A 15131-nucleotide genomic window follows, 5' to 3' on the forward strand; every position below is an offset into this window, starting at 1 on the left:
GCAGGCTGTCACGCACCGCGGCTCCGCTCCGGCGCGCTTTAATCACGTACAGCGCGGGATAGGCGGGTCGGCCGCGTACGGCTGGGCGCCTTTTGTACGACGGCGGCGTTTTTCGGATCACTGTGCAATTCCTGCTTTCGTGCTCGAGAGAGCGGAAACTGGGTGGCGAGTTCTGGGCCACGTCACAGCGGCACAACGTCCGCACAGCTTACCTGACTGCGTAGTGCTGCCGAGTTAAGATAACACACACGCGAAACATCAGCGTCGTCTGTAGCGTGATGCTCTATTTATCACGCTAACAGTCCCATTTGTCTTCACAGTAAAAAGTAACTTTTTCTCTAGGAGAAAAAAAGTCAAGTAAATACTGCTTATCTGCTAGGAGGACAAGAATAGCATGAAGACGATTCTTCGAAAGATGTTCAATAACGTATCACTACGTACCATTCACGTAAACATGGCGTTATTAAAAATGTGATATAAAAGTGACAGTGACTCTTCCGTTCTAGCACACACTGCAGGAACCCCGGGTTACGAAACTTGTCCATCTACATCTACATCTACATCCATACTCCCCAAGCCACCTGACGGTGTGTGGCGGAGGGTACCCTGAGTACCTCTATCGGTTCTCTCTTCTATTCCAGTCTCGTATTGTTCGTGGAAAGAAGGATTGTCGGTATGCTTCTGTGTGGGCTCTAATCTCTCTGATTTTATCCTCATGGTCTCTTCGCGAGATATACGTAGGAGGGAGCAATATACTTCTTGACTCTTCGGTGAAGGTATGTTCTCGAAACTTTAACAAAAGCCCGTACCGAGCTACTGAGCGTCTCTCCTGCAGAGTCTTCCACTGGAGTTTATCTATCATCTCCGTAATGCTTTCGCGATTACTAAATGATTCTGTAACGAAGCGCGCTGCTCTCCGTTGGTTCTTCACTATCTCTTCTATCAACCCTATCTGGTACGGATCCCACACTGCTGCGCAGTATTCAAGCAGTGGACGAACAAGCGTACTGTAACCTACTTCCTTTGTTTTCGGATTGCATTTCCTTAGGATTCTTCCAATGAATCTCAGTCTGGCATCTGCTTCACCGACGATCAACTTTATATGATCATTCCATTTTAAATCACTCCTAATGTGTACTCCCAGATAATTTATGGAATTAACTGCTTCCAGTTGCTAACCTGCTATTTTGTAGCTAAATGATAAGGGATCTGTCTTTCTGTGTATTCGCAGCACATTACACTTGTCTACATTGAGATTCAATTGCCATTCCCTGCACCATGCGTCAATTCACTGCAGATCTTCCTGCATTTCAGTACAATTTTCTATTGTTACAACCTCTCGATACACCACAGCATCATCTGCAAAAAGCTTCAGTGAACTTCCGATGTCATTCACCAGGTCATTTATGTATATTGTGAATAGCGACGGTCCTATGACACTCCTCTGCGGCACACCTGAAATCACTCTTACTTCGGAAGACTTCTCTCCATTGAGAATGACATGCTGCGTTCTGTTATCTAGGAACTCCTCAATCCAATCACACAATTGGTCTGATAGTCCACATGCTCTTACTTTGTTCATTAATCGACTGTGGGGAACTGTATCGAACGCCTTGCGGAAGTCAAGAAATACGGCATCTACCTGTGAACCCGTGTCTATGGCCTTTGAGTCTCGTAGATGACTAGCGCGAGCTGGGTTTCACACGACCGTCTTTTTCGAAACCCGTGCTGATTCCTAAGAGTAGATTTCTAGTCTCCAGAAAAGTCATTATACTCGAACATAATACGTGTTCCAAAATTCTACAACTGATCGACGTTAGAGATATAGGTCTAGCTTTGGAGGACTTGCGGTCAAATAAGGCAGAAGGGATAGATAACATTCCATCAGAATTTCTAAAATCATTGGGGAAAGTGGCAACAAAACGACTATTCACGTTGGTGTGTAGAATATATGAGTCTGGTGATATACGATCTGACTTTCGGAAAAGCATCATCCACACAATTCCGAAGACGGCAAGAGCTGACAAGTGCGAGAATTATCGCACAATCAGCTTAACAGCTCATGCATCGAAGCTGCTTACAAAAATAATATACAGAAGAATGGAAAAGAAAATTGAGAATGCGCTAGGTGACGATCAGTTTGGCTTTAGGAAAAGTAAAGGGACGAGAGAGGCAATTCTGACGTTACGGCTAATAATGGAAGCAAGGCTAAAGAAAAATCAAGACACTTTCACAGGATTTGTCGACCTGGAAAAAGCGTTCGACAATATAATATGGTGCAAGCTGTTCGAGATTCTGAAAAAAGTAGGGGTAAGCTATAGGGAGAGACGGGTCATATACAATACGTACAACAACCAAGAGGGAATAATAAGAGTGAACGATCAAGAACGAAGTGCTCGTATTAAGAAGGGTGTAAGACAAGGCTGTAGCCTTTCGCTCCTACTCTTCAATCTGTACATCGAGGAAGCAATGATGGAAATAAAAGAAAGGTTCAGGAGTGGAATTAAAATACAAGGTGAAAGGATATCAATGAAACGATTCGCTGATGACATTGCTATCCTGAGTGAAAGTGAAGAAGAATTAAATGATCTGCTGAATGGAATTAACAGTCTAATGAGTACACAGTATGGTTTGAGAGTAAATCGGAGAAAGACGAAGGTAATGAGAAGTAGTAGAAATGAGAACAGCGAGAAACTTTACATCAGGATTGATGGTCACGAAGTCAATGAAGTTAAGAAATTCTGCTACCTAGGCAGTAAAATAACCAATGACGGACGGAGCAAGGAGGACATCAAAAGCAGACTCGCTCTGGCAAAAAAGGCATTTCTGGCCAAGAGAAGTCTACTAATATCAAATTCCGGCCTTAATTTGAGGAAGAAATTTCTTAGGATGTACGTCTGGAGTACAGCATTGTATGGTAGTGAAACATGGACTGTGGGAAAACCAGAACAGAAGAGAATCGAAGCATTTGAGATGTGGTGCTATAGACGAATGTTGAAAATTAGGTGGACTGATAAGGTAAGGAATGCAGAGGTTCTACGCAGAATCGGAGAGGAAAGGAATATGTGGAAAACACTGATAAGGAGAAGGGACAGGATGATAGGACATGTGTTAAAGACACGAGAGAATGACTTCCATGGTACTAGAGGGAGCTGTAGAGGGCAAAAACTGTAGAGGAAGACCGAGATTGGAATACGTCAAGCAAATAATTGAGGACGTAGGTTGCAAGTGCTACTCTGAGAAGAAGAGGTTAGCACAGGAAAAAGTTCTGCACATCTGTTCGACGTCCGTTCTTGAAAACGGGGATGACCTGTGCCCTTTTCCAATCCTTTGGAACGCTGCGCCCTTCTAGAGACCTAGGTACACCGCTGCAAGAAGGGGGGCAAGTTCCTTCGCGTACTCTGTGTAAAATCGAACTGGTATCCCATCAGGTCCAGCTGCCTTTCCTCTTTTGAGTGATTTTAATTGTTTCTCTATCCCTCTGTCGTCTATTTCGATATCTACCATTTTGTCATCCGTGAGACAATCTAGAGAAGGAACTACAGCGCAGTCTTCCTCTGTGAAACAGCTTTGGAAAAAGACATTTAGTATTTCGGCCTTTAGTCTGTCATCCTCTGTTTCAGTACCATTTTGGTCACAGAGTGTCTGGACATTTTGTTTTGATCCACCTACCGCTTTGACATAAGACCAAAATTTCTTAGGATTTTCTGCCAAGTCAGTACATAGAACTTTACTTTCGAATTCACTGAACGCCTCTCGCATAGCCCTCCTCACACTACGCTTCGCGTAATTTTTGTTTGTCTGCAAGGCTTTGGCTATGTTTATGTTTGTTGTGAAGTTCCCTTTGCTACCGCAACAGTTTCCTAACTCGGTTGTTGTACCACGGTGGCTCTATTCCACCTCTTACGATCTTGCTTGGCACATACTCATCTAACGCATATTATACAATGGTTTTGAATTTTGTCCACTGATCCTCAAAACTATCTGTACTTGAGACAAAACTTTTGTGTTGAGCCGTCAGATACTCTGTAATCTGCTTTTTGTCACTTTTGCTAAACAGATAAATCTTCCTACCTTTTTTTAATATTTCTATTTACGGCTGAAATCATCGATGCCGTAACCGCTTTATGATCGCTGATTCCCTGTTCTGCGTTAACTGTTTCAAATAGTTCGGATCTGCTTGTCACCAGAAGGTCTAATATGTTATCGCCACGAGTCGGTTCTCTGTTTAACTGCTCAAGGCAGTTTTCAGATAAAGCACTTAAAAAAATTTCACTGGATCCTTTGTCCCTGCCACCCGTTATGAACGTTTGAGTCTCCCAGTCTATATCCGGCAAATTAAAATCTCCACCCAGAACTATAACATGGTGGGGAAATCTACTCGAAATATTTTCCAAATTATCCTTCAGGTGCTCAGCCATAACAGCTGCTGAGCCAGGGGGCCTATAGAGACATCCAATTACCATGTCTGAGCCTGCTTTAACCGTGACCTTCACCCAAATCATTTCACATTTCGGATCTCCGTCAATTTCCTTCGATACTATTGCACTTCTCATCGCTAAATACATGCCTCCCCCTTCACTGTCCAGCCTGTCTCTGCGGTATACATTCCAATCTGAGTTCAGGATTTCATTACTGTTTACTTCTGGTTTCAGCCAACTTTCTGTCCCTAGTACTATATGGGCGTTGTGTCCGTTTATTAATGAGAGCAGTTCTGGGACCTTTCTATATACGCTCCGGCAGTTTACTATTAGCACATTAATATTGTTATTCCCTGTTGCATTTTGCCTACACCTACCTTGCCGCGTCTCAGGAGGCGTCTTGTGGGGCCTAGAGAGGGAATTCTCTAACCTAAAAAACCCCCATGTGCACTCCACACATACTCCGCTACCTTTGTAGCCGCTTCCAGCGTGTAGTGCACGCCTGACCTATTCAGGGGGACCCTTCATTTCTCCACCCGATAGCGGAGGTCGAGAAATTTGCACCCCAGATCTCCACAGAATCGTCTGAGCCTCTGGTTTAAGCCTTCCACTCGGCTCCAAACCAGAGGACCGCAATCGGTTCTGGGAACGATACTACAAATAGTTAGCTCTGATTCCACCCCGCGAGCGAGGCTTTCCGCCTTCACCAATTCCGCCAACCACCTGTACGAACTGAGGATGACCTCTGAACCCAGACGGCAGGAGTCATTGGTGCCGACATGAGCAACAATTTGCAGTCGGGTGCACCCAGTGCTCTCTATCGCCGCCGGTAGGGCCTCCTCCACATCTCGGATGAGACCCCCCCGGCAAGCAGACAGAGTGAACACTGGCCTTCTTCCCCGACCTTTCCGCTATTTCCCTAAGGGGCTCCATCACCCGCCTAACGTTGGAGCTCCCAATAACTAATAAACCCCTCCCCCCCGTGTGCCTGCTCAGACCGTGCTGAAGGAGAGCCACATGTCCACTCACAGGCAGACCGGGCGATGCCACACGGCCAGCCTCCACATTTACCCTCCGCCTTCTGCGCCGCGAACGCCGCTGAACCCGCCACTCCCCTTGGGGAGAGGGTGGCCCAATCGCGCCCGGTACCCGCGAAGATGTCTCGACAGCAGGGACAATGGATGAAGCATGTAACACCTGGGGTGTACCATGCGACGCACCAGACTCCCCACTGCCGCTACACTCCGAGGCAGCAGCCTGAAGACGGCTGACCGCGGCCATCAACACGTTCAGCTGTTCGCGAACAGTGGCCAGCTCCTCCTGCGTCCGTACACAGCAGTCACACATCCTATCCATCCTAAGGAATCAATTTACTGCAGAGAGTTAATCAACTTTTAACTAGACTGCTAATTCACTAAAGGCGGCTGATTATTGACTAAACTGTGATTGCTAGCCACTTCTTGTAGAAAACAATGAAAATAGCACTACATGTCTCTGGACTGTATTGAAAACAAACACTAGCACTACTGGCACTATGGTTGACTAAAGGGACTCTCTCTGACTGTATTCAAAACAAACACGAAATCTATGGAACACTATTAATAGCATTCGACAATTAAAGCTTCCTAAAAGCAAAAACACGCGGAAGAAGAAGTGACAAGTAAGAAAAATACAGTTAATACTTAAATTAAGGTAGCTCGCTGCACAGCAGACGTGAAGCAGACGGCGGTTAGAACGGCACATGCTGATGTTGACAGTAAGGGAATGCAAACAAAGGAAAATGCATACCGATCATTCATTCAAACGTTTTCCGCTGAAGGATTGTGACAGAAGTCACACAAACCTTCAAGTAAGTGTGTGCCATCTCGCACAAGATACATATTTACTACGCGACTTATACCGCTTACGATATTCGTGTGGGTATCTGTTGTAATTTGCCCAACAGAATGTCCCAATATCCTCGGACATTCAGGGTCGCTTATAAATCATAATCATTTTGCTTCTATTGTCAACTTACTGAGGTGTATAATGAATCAAATATACCCACCGTTGTCATTCTTTCATCGATCTGTATATTTGGTCCATCACCAATGTTAGTAATATGAATCATATGCTTTTAACGCAAACTATTTTCGACGCTGCAACCGAATGAACAATTGGGTCGCTTAAGATAAGTTCGACGATCATTGTATTAATACCTACTAATCTAAGTTTTGTAATAAACAAGCATCTAGTATTCCAAAGAAAAATAAAACTTTTAAAAACATATACTGCTCCAAAGAATTAGAGGAACAAGTGTATCAACACCTTGTACGTTAAATCTACAGGGTGTTTCAAAAAGAATATAAGTATTTCGAATGCATATATTTATTAAACTTTAAGACATACGAATATGAAACCTTACACACATATTTACGAACCTCTCATGCTCGCCGGCCGCGGTGGTCTCGCGGTTAAGGCGCTCAGTCCGGAACCGCGCGACTGCTACGGTCGCAGGTTCGAATCCTGCCTCGGGCATGGATGTGTGTGATGTCCTTAGGTTAGTTAGGTTTAACTAGTTCTAAGTTCTAGGGGACTGATGACCACAGAAGTTAAGTCCCATAGTGTTCAGAGCCATTTGAACCATTTGAACCTCTCATGCTCAGATTACAGATGTTCAATATGTCCTTCATCAGCGACACGAACAATATCACATCGATACTCGAATTCCTCCCATATTCGTCACTGATGTTATGGCAGTACGGATTCGGTTCTTCAACTCTTTCAGGTTCTGTGATGATGATAATGTTTGGTTTGTGGGGTGCTCAAAAGCGCGGTTATCAGCACCCGTACAAATTACCAATGTTTACTCTGTCCAATGTCGCCCTTTCCATGAATGAAGATGAGATGGTGATGTCAACACAAACACATAGGCCCCTGGGCAGAGAAAATCTCTAACCCGGCCGGGAATCGAACCCAGGACTCTGTGATCCAGACGCAGCAATGCTAGCCTCTAGACCATGAGCTGCGGACGCCAAGTTCTGTGGGAGTGGTGGTACATAAACGTTGTCTTAACGAAACCCCACTGGAAGAAGTCAGAGGTGTCAAATCCGGTGACCATGGAGCCCAGCTGGGACATGCTAAGTCTTTGCACTGTAATTACGGAATTGCATTTCGCAAACTCGAGAACACAAAATGATATCTGCTGCGGAGTAGCCATTTTAAACAATTGACGGTTACCAAGCAAACCAGAAGACAACTGAGATCTAGCGACTACTAATATAAACTAGACTACGTATTCGTTTCTCCAATAGCCTAGCCGAGGCGCAGCGATCGGTAGTTTGGACAAAATAATAGTTTGTAATACGTATATATATTTTTTGAAACACCATGTATTTTGATGGAGGCGTTCTGAGATCTTTTTTAACAAAAAAATGGTTCAAATGGCTCTAAGCGCTATGGGACTTAACATCTGAGGTCATCAGTCCCCTAGGCTTAGAACTACTTAAACCTAACTAACCTAAGGACATCAAACACATCCATGCCCGAGGCAGGATTCGAAGCCGCCATACCGGCTGCTGTTGCCGAGCGGTTCTATGCGCTTCACTCCGGAACCACGCGGCTGCTATGGTCACAGGTTCGAATCCTGACTCGGGCATGGATGTGTGTGATGTCCTTAGGTTAGTTAAATTTACTTAGTACTAAGTCTAGGAGACTGATGACGTCAGTTTCATAGTCATTAGAGCCATTTGAACCATTTGAACCTGCGACCGTAGCAGCCGCGTGGTTCTGGACTGAAGCGCCTACAACCGCTCGGCCACAGCGGCCGGCGTGAGATCTTCGCTTTTAATGTACGAGTATGCAACAACTAGTGATTCGCTATCTATTGGCTACGTCACGTATTACAGTATCAGGTGAGCTTCAGTAGGAAATGAATACCGGTGTCGCCGTGTTCTCTAGTAGGGTACACAGACGTCAGTTGTCATTTGTGGACGTTTTATTTAAGCAAACAACTGCAATGCGACATCTTGATGCTGTGAAAGTTTGAAGGGCAGTCTGTTTGATCCTAGAAGGATGGACTTTTCGTCGTGTTGCTGCAGATGCCAATGTCTCTACATCTGTCAATAGGACAGGGGCACGCTACAAGAAGACTGGTCAGTATAACACAAGGCGAGTTGGAAAAGATCGGCGACGCATTACAGCTCCAAGGGAAGACCGATATCTGGCCACCCTTGTGTTGCGGCGTCGTACTGCACTGCAAGACGATCTCAGAAAGGTAGGTGGAGCTGCTGTATCCGATTGAACTGTAAGGAACAGATATGAGAATAGACCTTACGACCCAGACGTCCTGTTCGAGTACGCTGTTTAACACAAAATCTCGCAGCTCGCCTGCAATTGTGCCGCTCCCATCAATTGGTACATCGCTGGCGAAACGTCATATTCAATGACGTGTCCAGATTTCGTCCGACGCAAGGTGAGGACCATGTTCGTGCGTAGAGACGTCATGATGAGCGGTACCTGCCAAATGTTGTCCAGGAAATGGACAGATTCAGCCAAGGTTCTGTGGGGTGTGGGGAGGCATCAGTGTTGACAGCTGTCGTTGTCCATGGTCACCTTATCGTCAGGCAGTGCGTCGGACAGATCCTGCTGAACCATGTGGTGGCTGCTGCATACGTTGGTGGCCCTGAATTCCTTCTCGTAAACGATTTTGGCAAGGTCTATGTCACTGGCATCACTAGGGACTGAATTAATGGAATTGTCAGCGATTACTGCCGACCTAAACCCCATCGAGCATGTATGGGACGTGGTTGACAGACGCGTTCGTGTTCGTCGGCTTCCACCAAAATCTCTCCAAGAACTCTCAAGAGCTGTTTCTGAAAAAATTAGAACGGATATCAAAGGGTGACCTTCGTAGACTTACAAAGAGGTATCACACGATGATAAACGTCCACGGAGGTCGTAGAAGTTACTGGAGCTCTCAAAGTCTAATTACAAGCGCCCAGGATGACGGGATGAATGATTGTTTCCACTTTGGTTTGGACGCCTGTTGGACACTTCAGTTCTTGTCACGTAAATGTACGAGGATGTAATGATATTTTCTTGTGTACTTAATTTGGAAAGATGAAGATATAACTTGCTAACATAGCCAATTCTCAAGTGTTGCTCCATGTAGTATTCCAGACAACCGAAGTCATAATCCCGTAATTCTTGTGAGCAGTGAATAAAACACAGAGAAGGGCGTGAACTGAAAGAATATGTCAGAATTATCCTAATTTTATTAGTGGAGACGACAACTTACATTCTTAAAACTGTCAGTTCTCAGGTACGGTTCTCGGTGGCGGTGGTACTACGGAATATCAGACCAGCTGTGTGGCTGGATTGAAGAGTTTTTAGCAAACAGAACACAGCATGTTGTTATCAATGGAGAGACCTCTACAGACGTTAAAGTAACATCTGGCGTGCCACAGGGGAGTGTTATGGGACCATTGCTGTTCACAATATATATAAATGACCTAGTAGATAGTGTCGGAAGTTCCATGCGGCTTTTCGCAGATGATGCTGTAGTATACAGAGAAGTTGCAGCATTAGAAAATTGTAGCGAAATGCAGGAAGATCTGCAGCGGATACGCACTTGGTGCAGGGAGTGGCAACTGACCCTTAACATAGACAAATGTAATGTATTGCGAATACATAGAAAGAAGGATCGTTTATTGTATGATTATATGATAGCGGAACAAACACTGGTAGCAGTTACTTCTGTAAAATATCTGGGAGTATGCGTGCGGAACGATTTGAAGTGGAATGATCATATAAAATTAATTGTTGGTAAGGCGGGTACCAGGTTGAGATTCAGTGGGAGAGTCCTTAGAAAATGTAGTCCATCACAAAGGAGGTGGCTTACAAAACACTCGTTCGACCTATACTTGAGTATCAGTGTGGGATCCGTACCAGATCGGGTTGACGGAGGAGATAGAGAAGATCCAAAGAATAGCGGCGCGTTTCGTCGCAGGGTTGTTTGGTAACCGTGATAGCGTTACGGAGCTGTTTAACAAACTCAAGTGGCAGACTCTGCAAGAGAGGCGCTGTGCATCGCGGTGTAGCTTGCTCGCCAGGTTTCGAGATGGTGCGTTTCTGGATGAGGTATCGAATATATTGCTTCCCCCTACTTATACCTCCCGAGGAGATCACGAATGTAAAATTAGAGAGATTCGAGCGCGCACGGAGGCTTTCAGGCAGTCGTTCTTCCCGCGAACCATACGCGACTGGAACAGGAAAGGGAGGTAATGACAGTGGCACGTAAAGTGCCCTCCGCCACACACCGTTGGGTGGCTTGCGGAGTATAAATGTAGATGTAGATATCCAAGAGTTTCTTTCGTACTCGCTCTAGACACCACATCTTAAGGTAAGTGGAATGTGTAATGGAATATTCGCTGTGTCACTAGCTGCGTGACTAGACGACCTACATTGGGTCTTCTTCTTTGACACTCAAATTCAGGTCCATATACTACTTGAGGATATACTAGAGCTATTTCCCCACATTTGTTCATAGTTTCTATCTTATGATCGAGCTGCCCCCTTCCTTCACGAGACGTCATATCCTTTGGCATGCATTAACTGGTCATCAAGCTCTCACTTGAACGTATCTAAAACAATTGTGGCAGTAGCTTCCATGAGGCTAAATTTCCTAAGGCGCTGCAGTCATGGACTGTGCTGCTGGTCCCGGCGGAGATTCGAGTCCCCCCTCGGGCATGGCTGTGTGTGTTTGTCCTTAGGATAATTTATACTACTGGCCATTAAAATTGCTACACCACGAAGATGACGTGCTACAGACGCGAAATTTAACCGACAGCAAGAAGGTGCTGTGATATGCAAATGATTAGCTTTTCATAGCATTCACACAAGGTTGGCGCCGGTGGCGACACCTACAACATGCTGACATGAGGGAAGTTTCCAACCGATTTGTCATACACAAACAGCTGTTCACCGGCGTTGCCTGGTGAAACGTTGTTGTGATGCCTCGTGTAAGGAGGAGAAATGCGTACCATCACGTTTCCGACTTTGATAAAGGTCGGATTGTAGCTTATCGCGATTGCGGTTTATCGTATTGCGACATTGCTGCTCGTGTTGGTCGAGATCCAATGACTGTTAGCAGAATATAGAATCGGTGAGTTCAGGAGGGTAATACGGAACGCCGCGCTGGATCCCAACGGCCTCATATCACTAGCAGTCGAGATGACATGCATCTTATCCGCATGGCTGTAACGGATCGTGCAGCCACGTCTCGATCCCTGAGTCAACAGATGGGGACGCTTGCAGGACAATAACCATCTGCACGAACAGTTCGACGACGTTTGCAGCAGCATGGACTCTCAGCTCGGCGACCATGGCTGCGGTTACCCTCGACGCTGCATCACAGACAGGAGCGCCTGCGATGGTGTACTCAACGACGAACCAGGGTGCACGAATGGCAAAACGTCATTTTTTCGGATGAATCCAGGTTCTGTTTACAGCATCATGACGGTCTCATCCGTGTTTGGCGACATCGCGGTGAACGCATATTGGAAGCGTGTATTCGTCAGCGCCATGCTGGCGTATCACCCAGCGTGATGGTATGGGGTGCCATTGGTTACACGTCTCGGTTACCTCTTGTTCGCATTGACGGCACTTTGAACAGTGGACGTTACATTTCAGATGTGTTACGGCCCGTGGCTCTACCCTTCATACGATCCCTGCGAAACCCTACATTTCAGCAAGATAATGCACGACCGCATGTTGCAGGTCCTGTACGGGCCTTTCTGGATACAGAAAATGTTCGACTGCTGCCCTGGCCAGCACATTCTCCAGATCTCTCACCAATTGAAAACGTCTGGTCAATGGTGGTCCAGCAACTGGCTCGTCACAATACGGCAGTCACTACTCTTGATGGACTGTGGTATCGTGTTGAAGCTGCATGGACAGGTGTACCTGTACACGCCATCCAAGCTCTGTTTGTCTAAATGCCAAGGTGTATCAAGGTCATTATTACGGCCAGAGGTTGTTGTTCTGTGTACTGATTTCTCATTATCTATGCACCCAAATTGCGTGAAAATGTAATCACATGTCAGTTCTAGTATAATATATTTGTCCAATGTATATCCGTTTATCATCGGCATTTCTTCTTGGTGTAGCAATTTTAATGGCAAGTAGTGTGTAAGCTTAGGGACTGATGACCTTAGCAGTTGAGTCCCGTAAGATTTCACAGATATTTGAACATTTTTTTTTGCTAAATTCCACCTCACCGTGCAAAACAGAGTGACACGTCGTATCTCACCCATACTGAATGTGACAGTAATTCCAGCCACGCACTGTCATCTGCCTAGGCGACAGGATATGTATCTTTGCAACATAGCAGTTATTTCTTTCATGCATTCTTCTGCTTCATGTTTCTATTCTGCACAATGAATCCTAGTTCTTTTCTGTTAAATACAGGGTGTTACAATAAGGTACGGCCAAACTTTCAGGAAACATTCCTTACACACAAAGAAAGAAAATAAGTTATGTTATGTGGACACGTGTCCGGAAACGCTTACTTTCCACGTTAGAGCTCATTTTATTACCTCGCTTCAAATCACATTAATCATGGAATGGGAACATACAGCAACAGAACGTACCAGTGTGACTTCAAACACTTTGTTACAGGAAATGTTCAAAATGTCCTCCGTTAGCGAGGATACATGCATCCACCCTCCGTCGCATGGAATCCCTGATGCGCTGATGCAGCCCTGGAGAATGGTGTATTGTATCACAACCGTCCACAATACGAGCACGAACAGTCTCTACATTTGGTACCGTGGTTGCGTAGACAAGAGCTTTCAAATGCCCCCATAAATGAAAGTCAAGAGGGTTGAGGTCAGGAGAGCGTGGAGGCCATAGAACTGGTCCGCTTCTACCAATCCATCGGTCACCGAATCTGTTGTTGAGAAGCGTACGAACACCGACTGAAATGTGCAGGAGCTCCATCGTGCATGAACCACATGTTGTGTCGTATTCGTAAAGGCACATGTTCTAGCAGCACGGGTAGAATATCCCGTATGAAATCATGGCGGTGAATCGAGGAAGTACAGTACATACTGACGAAACTAAAATGAGCTCTAACATGGAAATTAGGCGTTTCCGGACACATGTCCACATAACATCTTTTCTTTATTTGTGTGTGAGGAATGTTTCCTGAAAGTTTGGCTGTACCTTTTTGTAACACCCTGTATAGTGCTACGGAAAATGCTTGACGCTTTCAGTCAACTCCCGTTCTGTACAGCGTGACCGTAGGGCAGAGTGCAGGTAACAGCGTGATAGGTCTCGGCGGCCCCAAGCAAACACGAAGGCGCCCCTCCGCCGGCCGTGGCCGGCTGATCGATGCCTCTGCGTGGGCTCTGGCTCTGCTTGTGGCGGCCACACGTCTCCAGAGGGCGACTCGCCTCGCGCGCCGTTGCCCACACCGCACAGCTCCACTTTGTACCAAAGCAGGGGCCGGCCGCCTTTGCGTATTCATCCACGCATAGGAACAGGGAGGTGCTCTAACTTTGAGGTACAGTCAGCTTCGACGTCTTCAAGGGCGTGTGTGATGGGGAAGGGTGAGAAGCGGAGCCAGATTTCCTCATGTTGCGCTACCTTGCCCCCCTACTCAACCCAAGGCCGGGCCCTCTCACAATGAAGTTGGGCAGAGCCGCTATAAACAATCACCACTCACATGCTAGCAGCTAGAAGTCTCGGACTTCAAGACTTACTCCATGCCATTCGGTTTCACATGGGTCAATCATCTTCGTCTATGTCTAGCCGCTTCATCGGCTAGCTGCTGGCGAACGAGCCACAGATAGCCGGAGACACTAACAAGGGGACCCTCTATACTGTAAATCACTGATTTTGATGCGCTTCAAATATGTTGCAGAGACACTTACCCTGAGGACCTAGCTATCCGGTTTTTTAGCGACGGGCCTTGTTTTTTGAGAAAATCGATTTCGAAGTTCATTGCGTGCTTTGTATTCCGTAACATTACAATTATTCCGAGCAAGTCAGCGTAGTGCAGTGGGAAAGGTTCACGGCTGCCTTGTTGGAGGTACCGTGTTCGTATTTTGCTCGTGTAGTTTTCTTTTCTTTTTTTTTGTTTCAAAATCGTCCGAATTTTTCAATTTTATTTCAAAGAATATAAACAAACAGTGTAAGGTGTGCGAAATTATAAAGATATATTCAATTATTAATTTTTTCTGTCATACAATATTACAAAAACTTATTTTTCAAAAATGATTCAAATGGCTCGGAGCACTAAGGGACTTAACATCTAAGTCCCCTAGAACTTAGAACTAATTAAACCTAACTAACCTAAGGACATCATCCACATTCATGCCCGAGGCAGGATTCGAACCTGCGACCTTAGCGGTCGCGCGGTTCCAGACTGTAGCGCCTAGAACCGCTCGGCCACTCGGGCCGGCACTTATTTTTCATCGTCCACATTGCTTAATGTGCCAGAACAATATTGTGGGCGACACTTATAATAGAAACACCCGAAGCACAAATTTTCTCAGCAGCACGTACATTTTATGAAAGCAACCGTCTTGCAGGCGCACGGTTTCTTCATGGGCGACACCGGAAAACACACTTCTTTTGGTAATTTCGATGCGAACCATGGATATCTAATCATGCTTGCAAAATTAGGTGCGCTGGATTGATGTAGGATTAGGGAATGTAATTCTATCG

At 45.7% G+C, this 15131-nt stretch overlaps 1 non-coding gene across 1 annotated transcript; it reads right to left on the reverse strand.

The window, feature by feature from the left end:
- Positions 1 to 14778: 14778 nt before the first annotated feature.
- Trnas-gga lies at positions 14779 to 14862 on the reverse strand. The gene is given in 2 exon segments: positions 14779 to 14813; positions 14823 to 14862. It is a non-coding gene; the product is annotated as a tRNA-Ser (tRNA).
- Between the last annotated feature and the right edge of the window lie 269 nt (positions 14863 to 15131).

The sequence above is a fragment of the Schistocerca piceifrons genome, chromosome 3 (assembly GCF_021461385.2).
Source record: "Schistocerca piceifrons isolate TAMUIC-IGC-003096 chromosome 3, iqSchPice1.1, whole genome shotgun sequence".
Taxonomy (NCBI): domain Eukaryota; kingdom Metazoa; phylum Arthropoda; class Insecta; order Orthoptera; family Acrididae; genus Schistocerca; species Schistocerca piceifrons.